This window comes from Akebia trifoliata, chromosome 4 (genome assembly GCF_017979445.1).
Source record: "Akebia trifoliata isolate Shusen 1 chromosome 4, ASM1797944v1, whole genome shotgun sequence".
NCBI lineage: Eukaryota > Viridiplantae > Streptophyta > Magnoliopsida > Ranunculales > Lardizabalaceae > Akebia > Akebia trifoliata.
The window spans coordinates 15,310,687-15,320,652 of record NC_141378.1 but is presented as its reverse complement, the minus strand read 5'-3'; the positions used below and the strand labels follow the sequence as shown (position 1 = coordinate 15,320,652).

The 9,966-nt window shown below is 34.4% G+C and overlaps 1 pseudogene; it reads left to right on the top strand.

Moving 5' to 3' along the window:
- Window positions 1-7,322: 7,322 nt before the first annotated feature.
- Window positions 7,323-9,279, top strand: LOC147404085 (3-ketoacyl-CoA synthase 11 pseudogene; annotated as a pseudogene).
- Window positions 9,280-9,966: the final 687 nt, after the last annotated feature.

Sequence of the window (9,966 nt, the reverse complement as noted above, 5' to 3'; positions counted from 1 at the left end):
ATGCAGTAAAACTATGAGGAATCCGAAAAGTGATAAGTGGGAATTGGATTAAAATTATGTGCTTAGTATATAGATCATCATTAATGTAAAAGGTCATTTCCCTGCGATTGAAAAAATTTTGGATAAAGAATAATAAATAAATTATCAAAATAAATTGGGGGTTGTTGGATGCCTTAGATGCATACTAATTTTATTTTCCATTGAGATCTCATCTAGGTAATGAGGTCATGATAAAAGGTAAGTATATAAATATAATAAAACACAATGGTAAATTCCACTCCTTTTATCTCAAGATTTATATCCCATAAATAATATATCTCGAGGATGGTTGTCCATTTTCCTTTGTCTTCTCTCTTCTCCCCCTTCCCAAGAATAACCCAAACTTTATTGTGTTTTATCTTTTACTCATTTCAAAAAACACTATATATAGGGTTTAATTTAACAACAAAACTTATAACGAAAGTTTTGTCTTATATGGGATCAAAGTTTTAGAATGAACTGTTTTTTGTGAGAATGATCTTTATGGTGAGGAAATCATCCTCACAAAAAATCAGTCACTTCTGAAACTTCTAACCCCGTCAAATGTGATTTATAAATTAACTGTAAAAAATGACGATTTACAATTCTTTAACTTATAAACTAAGGTTAGAAGTTTCAAAATTAATTGATTTTGTATGAGGATGATATACTCACCATAGAGATCATCCTCACAAAAAATTAGCCCATTTTGAAACTTTTAATCCATATAGGACAAACGAACTTTGACTAGGACTTTGGCAACTGAACGCTGCCCACATATATATAATTAGATGGGGCTATCTATCCTTATGGACCACATGTCAACGTTACACCCAAAAATATCATCACATATATAGAGCATTATATTTTATGAATTCTAAAAAAAATTCATCATTGAATTTAAATTTTAAATCTAGGAGTTTCATGGCAATCCATTTTTAAATTCATGATTTGACTTCAAAAAATATTTATTTGTGGGATTGTTTTTTTCAAACCCCATCTAGACCACAAACAAGAGGACTGAGTTGTTATTTGTTACATATTTAAGAAAAATATGAAAACTTTTCCTAGGGGCGGAGTTAGTAAGGAGCTGGTGGGGGGAATTGCCCCCACAGAACTTTGAGACACCGTTATATTTTCAATTAATTACATGCCCCATTTGTCCCCACTCCTTTACTTCTCTCCGCATTTGCCCCCACACCCTTATCTCCCTCCAATTTTTGCCTCCACACCCTCACTTTCCTCCATTCAAGTTGTTCAACTATACAACTAATCATAATTTGCCCCCATTATAAGAAAATCTTAGCTCCGCCCTTGCCTTTTCCATATATATATAGGGTCCCGTTTAGCAACAAACATTTTAGCAAAACATTTTTCAAAACATGGGTTAGAGGTTTTAGAATGGGCTGATTTTTTGTGAGGATGATCTCTACGGTGAGGAGATCATCCTCACCAAAAATCAGCCCATTCCAAAACTTCTAGCCCTAGTTTACAAGTTGAAAAATTGTGGACCGTCCATTTTTTGTATAGCATTTTTGATGGAGTTAGAAGTTTTGGAATGGGCTGATTTTTGGTGATGATGATCTCCTCACCATAGAGATCATCCTCACCAAAAATCAGCCCATTCCAAAACCTCTAACTCATGTTTTGAAAAATGTTTTGCCAAAATGTTTGTTGCTAAATGGTCAACACCCTACACTTTACCCTACGCTTTACCAAACGTGTTTTATCCTACATGAGTTAGAAGTTTTGGAATGGATTGATTTTTGATGAGGATGATCTCTACTATTAAAAGATCATCCTCACCAAAATCAGCCCATTCCGAAATTTCTAACCCCATGTTTACAAGTTGAAAAATCGTGGATCGTCCATTTTTTATGAGGTTAGAAGTTTTGGAATGGGTTGATTTTTGGTGAGGATGATCTCCTCACCATAGAGATCATCTTGTGAGGAGATCATCCTCGTAAAAAATTAGCCTATTCAAAAACTTTTAACCCATGTAGGACAAAACACATTTGGTAAAACGAAGGGTGGCGAACAGGACCATATATATATATATATGATTTTTCAAAACATGGGTTAGAGGTTTTGGGTTGAGTTGATTTTTAGCAAGGATGGTCACTATGATGAGAAGGTCATCCTCACAAAAAATCAGCTCAATCAGAAACTACTAAATCCATCTAAAGTGATTTGCAAATTACTTATAAAAATTGACAAAAAATCAACAGTCCACATTCTAAATCACTTTTAATGGGGTTAGAAGTTTCAGATTGGACTGACTTTTTTTTTTCGGACAATCGTCCCATCATAGAGATCATGCTCACAAAAAATCAGCTCAATCCGAAATTTCTAACCCATATTTTGAAATTTATAAATATTACATTGTTTTTACATATGTTTATATGAGAAAACATATATAAAAACAATATAACATTTATAAATTTTCAAAATATGGGTTAGAAATTTCGGATTGAGTTGATTTTTTGTGAGGATGATCTCTATGATGGGAAGATTATCCAAAAAAAAAAAAAAAAATAGTCAATCTAAAACTTATAACCCTATTAAAAGTGATTTAGAATGTGGACCATTGATTTTTTGTCAATTTTTATCAATAATTTGTAAATCACTTTTGATGGATTTAGAAGTTTCTGATTGAGCTGATTTTTTGTGATGATGATCTTCTCATCATAGTGACCATCCTGGCAAAAAAATTAGCTCAACCCAAAACCTATAACCCATGTTTTGAAAAACCATTGTTTTTTCATATGTTTTTACATAAGGCCCTTGAACCGCCTTCATATATATATGGCCTCGTTCGCTACCCTACGTTTTACCAAATGTGTTTTGTCCTAAATGGGTTAAAAGTTTTGGAATAAACTGATTTTTGATGAGGATGATCTCCTCACAGGATGATCTCTAAAATCAGTCCATTCCAAAACTCTTAACCCCATAAAAAATGATTTACCAAAAATGGACGGTCTATGATTTTTCAACTTGTAAATATGGGGTTAGAAATTTTGGAATGAGCTGATTTTTAATGAGGAGGATCTTCTAACCGTAGAAATCATCCTCACCAAAAATCAGTCCATTCCAAAACTTTTAACCCATGTAGGACAAAACATATTTGGTAAAGCGTAGGGTAAAGTGTAAGGTGTTAAACATTTCCCATATATATATATGGGTCCCGTTCAACACCCTACGCTTTACCCTCCACTTTACCCTACGTGTTTTGTCCTACATAGGTTAGAAGTTTTGGAATAGGCAGATTTTTTGTGAGGATGATTTCTATGATGAGGAGATCATCCTCACCAAAAATCAGCCCATCCAAAACTTCTAACCCCATAAAAATGGTTTATAAAAAATGGATGGTCCACGATTTTTCAACTTGTAAACATGGGACTAGAAATATCGAAATGGGCTGATTTTTTGTGAGGAGGATCTTATAACCATAGAGATCATCACTCTCACCAAAAATCAGCCCATTCCAAAACTTCTAACTCATGTAGGTATATATATATATATAGGGAAATGTTCAACACCCTACACTTTACCCTATGCTTTATCAAACGTGTTTTGTCCTACATGGGTTAGAAGTTTTGGAATAGGCTGATTTTTGGTGAGGATGATCTCTATGGTGAGGAGATCATCCTCATAAAAAATCAGCCCATTCCAAAAGTTCTAACCCAATAAAAGATGATTTACAAAAAATGGACGGTCTACAATTTTTCAACTTGTAAACGTGGAGCTAAATTTTTTGGAATGGGCTGATTTTTGGTGAGAATGATCAACTAACCGTAGAGATCATCCTCACCAAAAATCAGCCCATTCCAAAACTTTTAACCTATCTAGGACAAAACACGTTTGTTAAAGTGTTGGGTAAAGCTTATGGTGTTGAACATTTCCCATATATATTACATATTTTTCCTTTACTAAAGTTTAAAAGAACTTTTCCGACAACTCCACCTCTGGGTTGGGACGTGCTGCCCCGTACATCCCCACAACTCAGTGTACTTGGCATCCATGTCGTACCCCCCATCATAATACAAAGCACATGCACAACACATAATAATATCCTATATTTTGCCAACTTGCATTAGCTGTCTCTGTAAATGTTTTAAATGGGGTAATGGCCCAGTTTGCTATTCTGCAAAACATTTGTAAATGGCAAAAAGGAAATATTCATGTACATCTATATTTGGTAACATATTAGCATTGCAAAACCTTTTCATGGATCACCTAAGTGAACAAAGAATGAAAACTTCAATGCCTCTTTTTTATTGAAAGTTTATGGGATCCTATTGGGGGATTTTTACTGCTTATAGCTGTTATTATCTTTTAAGATAAGGGCAGATATGATATACCTAATGCACGGGCCTTTGGAATTATATAAAAATATAACAGATTTGAATCTTAAAAAATGACATGTATTTCTTGTTATTTTGAAAACAATGACCTTGATTTGCCCTTATTAACCTTATTTAAATTTAAATTTCAAGATCTAAAATCAAATATTAGTTCAAAATTAAATTATCACCAAAAATTAATGATCTGTGATAATTAGTTTGTAATGATGTATTTTGATAATTCGATTTAGCTTAATTTAAAAAACTAAGGTAGCGTTTGCTATAGCTTCTGGGGTTCAATTCCCATTTCTTAACCCTTAGAAGTGATTCTCAAATTATCATGTGGTGTGATTCTTCTGGATTCCTATAGAGTGAAAATTCGAAAGTAAGCCAAGAGATGAAGATAGGTTTTAGAACATGTTTCTTAGCCCACTACGCTTCTCCCAAAAGTATATTTGTGACTAAAAATAAAGTTTGCAATCTTAGGTCCTGTTTGATAATGCTGTCAACTTTTGTAGTCAGATTCTGTGACTAAAACAGTTGTTAGACATGGTTGTAAAAAACTGAAACATTAAAAAGTTTGTTTGATAGAGTCTTGTAAAAACATTGTGTTGTTTACCGGAATTTGGTAATTATTGTTTGATACAACTGTTAGATTCTACTGTATTCTAGTAAAATGATCTGAATACCCTTAATGTTAATAATGCATCAAAAATGATTAGAACACCCTAATAAATATATAATACATTTATAAATTGTAAACTCACAAAATCCAAAATAAAAACTACTAACAATTATGGTTTACTCAAATCATTTGAAAAAAATTGCTAATCTATCTTCCAAATATATTGAGTACAAAATCTAAACAAGTTATTCATATTGAATTCCTCATAAAACAATAAATTTATCAAAGTTCACATTGAAATGGAGATTACGATGATTCACATCGAAATTGAACAAAAAAATGAATTTTACTTACTTATGAAGCAAATTTGAGTTCAGGTTAGTGTATGGCGCAGATCTGAGTTCGTACTAGTGTTTTTCGTCGATTGGAGCATCCAATTAACAACAATGAAAATGACAACAATGGTTGTTGGGTTGAAGGTTAAGGCTGTTTAAAGGTAAAGGTTATGTGAGTGTAAGGGTTCTGTGGGGTTCTCTTGACGAAGAAGAGGGTTAAATGAAATTAGGATATAAGTTGTAATTGTAGAAAACATTGAGGGTTATTTCAAGTCAACCATTTTTAAGGTATTAACTTCTCCCGCAAATGCAATTAGGAAAAGCACCCTTTAGCCGCTTTTCATATTTGCATTTAAGAACTCATTTGTGATGCGCAAACATCAATCACCTTTCAAAAAGCATTTTAAAGTCGCAAGAGCTAAAAAAGAACGGGTTGGAAATTTCTATCAAACACTATATATCTTATTAATTCATGCTTTCATGTAGGAATGAGGCGTCAAAAGTGGGCAAAGGAAGAATAGTGGAGGTGTTATGTGGCATGTGTTGAGGTGTGGCTTATGCCCTCTTCTAGCTTCTTGCTTTTTACCAGTAATGCTTCTATTTGTCAAAAGTGTGTTGAACTTCCCATTTTATCCCTCAATTATCCTTCCTTAATCCTTACCTTCCTTTTTTTTATTAGAGTCGTAATAATATGATTTGTCAGGTGGCATTCTCAATCGACTCCCTAACGTGAAAAGTTCAGGAATCGTAGATTTGTACATCACAGGATACATGATTTAAATTCTCCATAAAAAAAAATATGTCTTGAAAGAGTTGTGTATCTCGAGGCATACAAATCTATGATTTACATATTTGGGAGCCAATTGAGTATGCCACTTAACAAGCAATATTATTAGGAGTCTTTTTATTATTTATTTTATAATAAAAAGTCAAGGTTATCATCATCATCCATGGAGACTAGTCTCACCCCTCAACAACTTTGTTACGTGTGGGTATTTGTGCATGTGCATGTATGACAGAAGCACCTATATCATTCCACAACCTCATTCATCACATTCTTCAAGGGTACTGATGTCATCGCACGATCTAATATACAAAAAGTGCTTTTTTGCCTACACCATCAAACCTTTTTGAGTAACAATAATCTATCGATCTTTTTCAGACACCCCTTATGCACTCTCAACATAGAATCGTCGATCTTTTCTTTGGGATACACAAGAAAAGGATTTATGATTTTATAGCTGACAAAAGTGTGTCCGATTATCATTAGTTAACTTTTTTTATATACCCACTATGAAGCACTTTATGGGCATGGTTACCAAATAACCATCGGATTGGGATCACAATAAGGAACTTCAACCAAACTAGCTTTGCTCCTACCTTTCCTATATATTCCGGCATAAGATAGATTACATATTTTTAAATGAAAATGTCCTCACTTTTTTTAAATTAAAAAAAAAAAATCCATATTGTACGAATATATTCTTGTCAGTCTTGGATTTGATTTGAGTAGAGAAAATATTCTATTTTAAAATTCATGGAAAGGGTAAAAAATGGATTTCAAGAGAACTTCTAAATTTAAAATTAATATTAAAACCGCAAAATACCTCTATAAAAGAAAAAATCAAAGATCTTAAAATTTTGTTTCTACATCATTCTGTCGCGTGTGAATCATGTTTTTGGATTCACAAGGTGAGATTGTGACCCTTAGTAAGATTTGAAATCTAACTAAGTTATTCAGTGAATCCATATAAAAAGGAAAGCATCAAACAAGCCTACTACATCACCATTATTAGTTCTCAAGATAGACGACTTTAGATAAAAGAAGGTCCAAACAACATACGTCTCCTTCGTCCAATGAGAGATTAAAGCGTGTTATCTAATTCAAACCATATAAGTCTCACTTCCCAACTGTACCCTAACCCTTCTTTATTACACACACCCACTCAGTCTCTCTCTCTCTCTCTCTCTCCGCAGTCTATTTATACACACACAGTTACACGTACTTTCAAACCAAACCCATCTCCCAAAACTTAAATTTATCTCTACACAGTACACACCATGAAACCTTTCACACGTATCCAACTCCTTCAAGCCTCCTTTGCAGCCCTCTTAACCTTCACTCTTATCCTTCAAACCCTCTTATCCGGCACTCCCTTCTTTCACATCCTCTTCAACTTCCTCTCTCACAACCTCCCCCTCTCGCTAACCTGCGCCTGGTGCGCACTCATCTCACTCTACCTCTATTTCTCAGCCCGCTCACACCCAGTCTACCTTCTTGACTATTCATGTTTCAAGCCTGACTTTGACCGTAAATGTAGTTACGAGGTGAGCGAATACTTCGTCCGACGAAGTCAACGCTTCACGGTCGAAAGTGGAGAGTTCATGCGTGGAATCTTCTTAAAATCTGGCTTAGGTGACGAAACCTACGTACCACCCTTCATCTTTCAATATGATTACGAAGCCAATCTAAAATACGCCGTGCAAGAAGCCGAAGAAGGAATGTTTTCAGCCGTCGATTCACTACTATCAAAAACCCAAGTGGACCCACAACAGATAGACGTCCTGATCGTGACATGTGGCATGTTTACACCCGTTCCTTCACTCTCATCACTCATAGTCAACCGTTACAAACTAAAACCAAACATCAAAACATTTAATCTAAGTGGTATGGGATGCAGTTCTGGCGTTATGTCCATTGATTTAGCTGCTAATGTACTACGCGGGTGTACTAAAACTCGTTACGCGCTGGTTGTTGTAACGGAAAGCATCAGCTTGAATTGGTATTTTGGTAATAACCGTTCCATGCTTGTTACTAACTGTATCTTTCGTGTCGGTTGTGCCGCTACATTGATCACTAACGATCCGAGTCAACGCGGATGTGCCAAGATGGAACTCGTTAACTCTCTCAGGACTCACCACGGAGCAGACGATTCGGCGTACCGAGCTGCTTTTCAAGAAGAAGACGAGTTTGGTAATGTTGGGGTTGCACTCACTAAGGATTTGATACGAGTCGCGAGTGTCTACTTGAGAGAACACGTCACCTTGCTTGCTCCCCAAGTTCTCCCACTGAGTCAACTCGTTTTTTACGGGTACTCGATTCTAGTATCTTTGTTATCTCGAGGTGACACAAAACCAATTGTGCCTGACTTTGGTACCGCGTTTGATCACATGTGTATACACACGGGTGGAAAAGCTGTGATTGAACAGGTGGGAAGGGTTTTACGACTCGGTGATGAGGTAACTGAGCCGGCTCGGATGAGTTTGCATCGGTTTGGTAACACGTCAAGTAGTCTTGTGTTCTATGAGTTAAGTTATTTTGAAGCTAAAGGGAGAATAAAGAGAGGTGATAAGATATGGATGCTGGCGTTTGGAACTGGGTTCAAGGTATGTAGTCTTGTGTTTAAGTCTCTTCGAGATTCGCTTAAGGAACCTGATAATCCTTGGAACGATTGCATCCATAGATACCCATTAAAAGCTTGGTGAGTTACAAAAAGGCTTGGGTGAATGAGAGAGAGAGAGAGAGAGAGAGAGAGAATTTTTATAATGAATAGAGAAATTTTCTATCTCCCTCTAAATAAAATGTAAGTTATTTGTAAAATATTATAATTATATAAAAATAAGGTATCCAGGACTCTTACAACACACACACACACCCACCGGTCCTCGGGTCTGAGATTAATCCTTGAGAGTAACCCCTAAGTGGGATTCCAACTCAAGACCTCAGCATCAAGAGTCGTGGTCTTGGCCATCTCACCAGCAATTGGTGTTTATTTTTCTTATTTTTTTATTTTATTTTTCTTTATGTTTTTATAGAAATGTACTTTGATGTTTATTAATATTAGTAGATATAAGTTGAAAGTTGTGTTCAAGACAAGTGGGATTTTTTTCCCCTTGTTTTTATGTAATTTTATTTTGATTTTTATTATTGATATTAATAAATATAATTTGAAGCTTATTTTGAAGGCAAAGAGGGAGGAATGCATGCTTGAGCTGTTTTCCATGTAAAGGTGTCAAAACGAAAAAAAGTGGCTAAAGCGCTGACGCCTTTAATATTTGGGACAATGACTGCATATACCAAAAGTTTGAAATTTTGTTACAAAAAGTCATCTCTGAAAAAGAAAAACAAGGGACTCTTTAATGCTGACTAATATTAGTTAAATAAATACTTTTTTTTTTAAAAGTTAAAATATCAGAATTGCCCTTTTTCAATTATATTTTAAAAAACATTTTTAGTGGAGAACTTACCCCGTCACATTTTGGTGAATATTTGAGGTAGTCGTGGGTTATAAAACTCAACTTCAATGTTCATGATCGAAATCAGATCAACTCATAACTTCACAAATTGATTCAAATGAGTCAAATAAAATTATATTAAATTTATAAATATTTTAAAAATTATTTTTAATAAATAAAACATTAATTTTTTATAAAAATATTAATGACCAAATAATTTGGTCAAAATTTTGACCTAATTTAGTGTTCTTTTTTATCTTACTCGACCAACTTGACTTAAGAAGTTAGTTCCACCAAGTTTGGGTCAAATCATCTTTAAATCCAATCGATTCAACTTAAATTTTTTTTTTTTCTATATTGCAATCAATTTAATTGCAATTCGTAGTGACTTGACCTCAATCTCGATGCA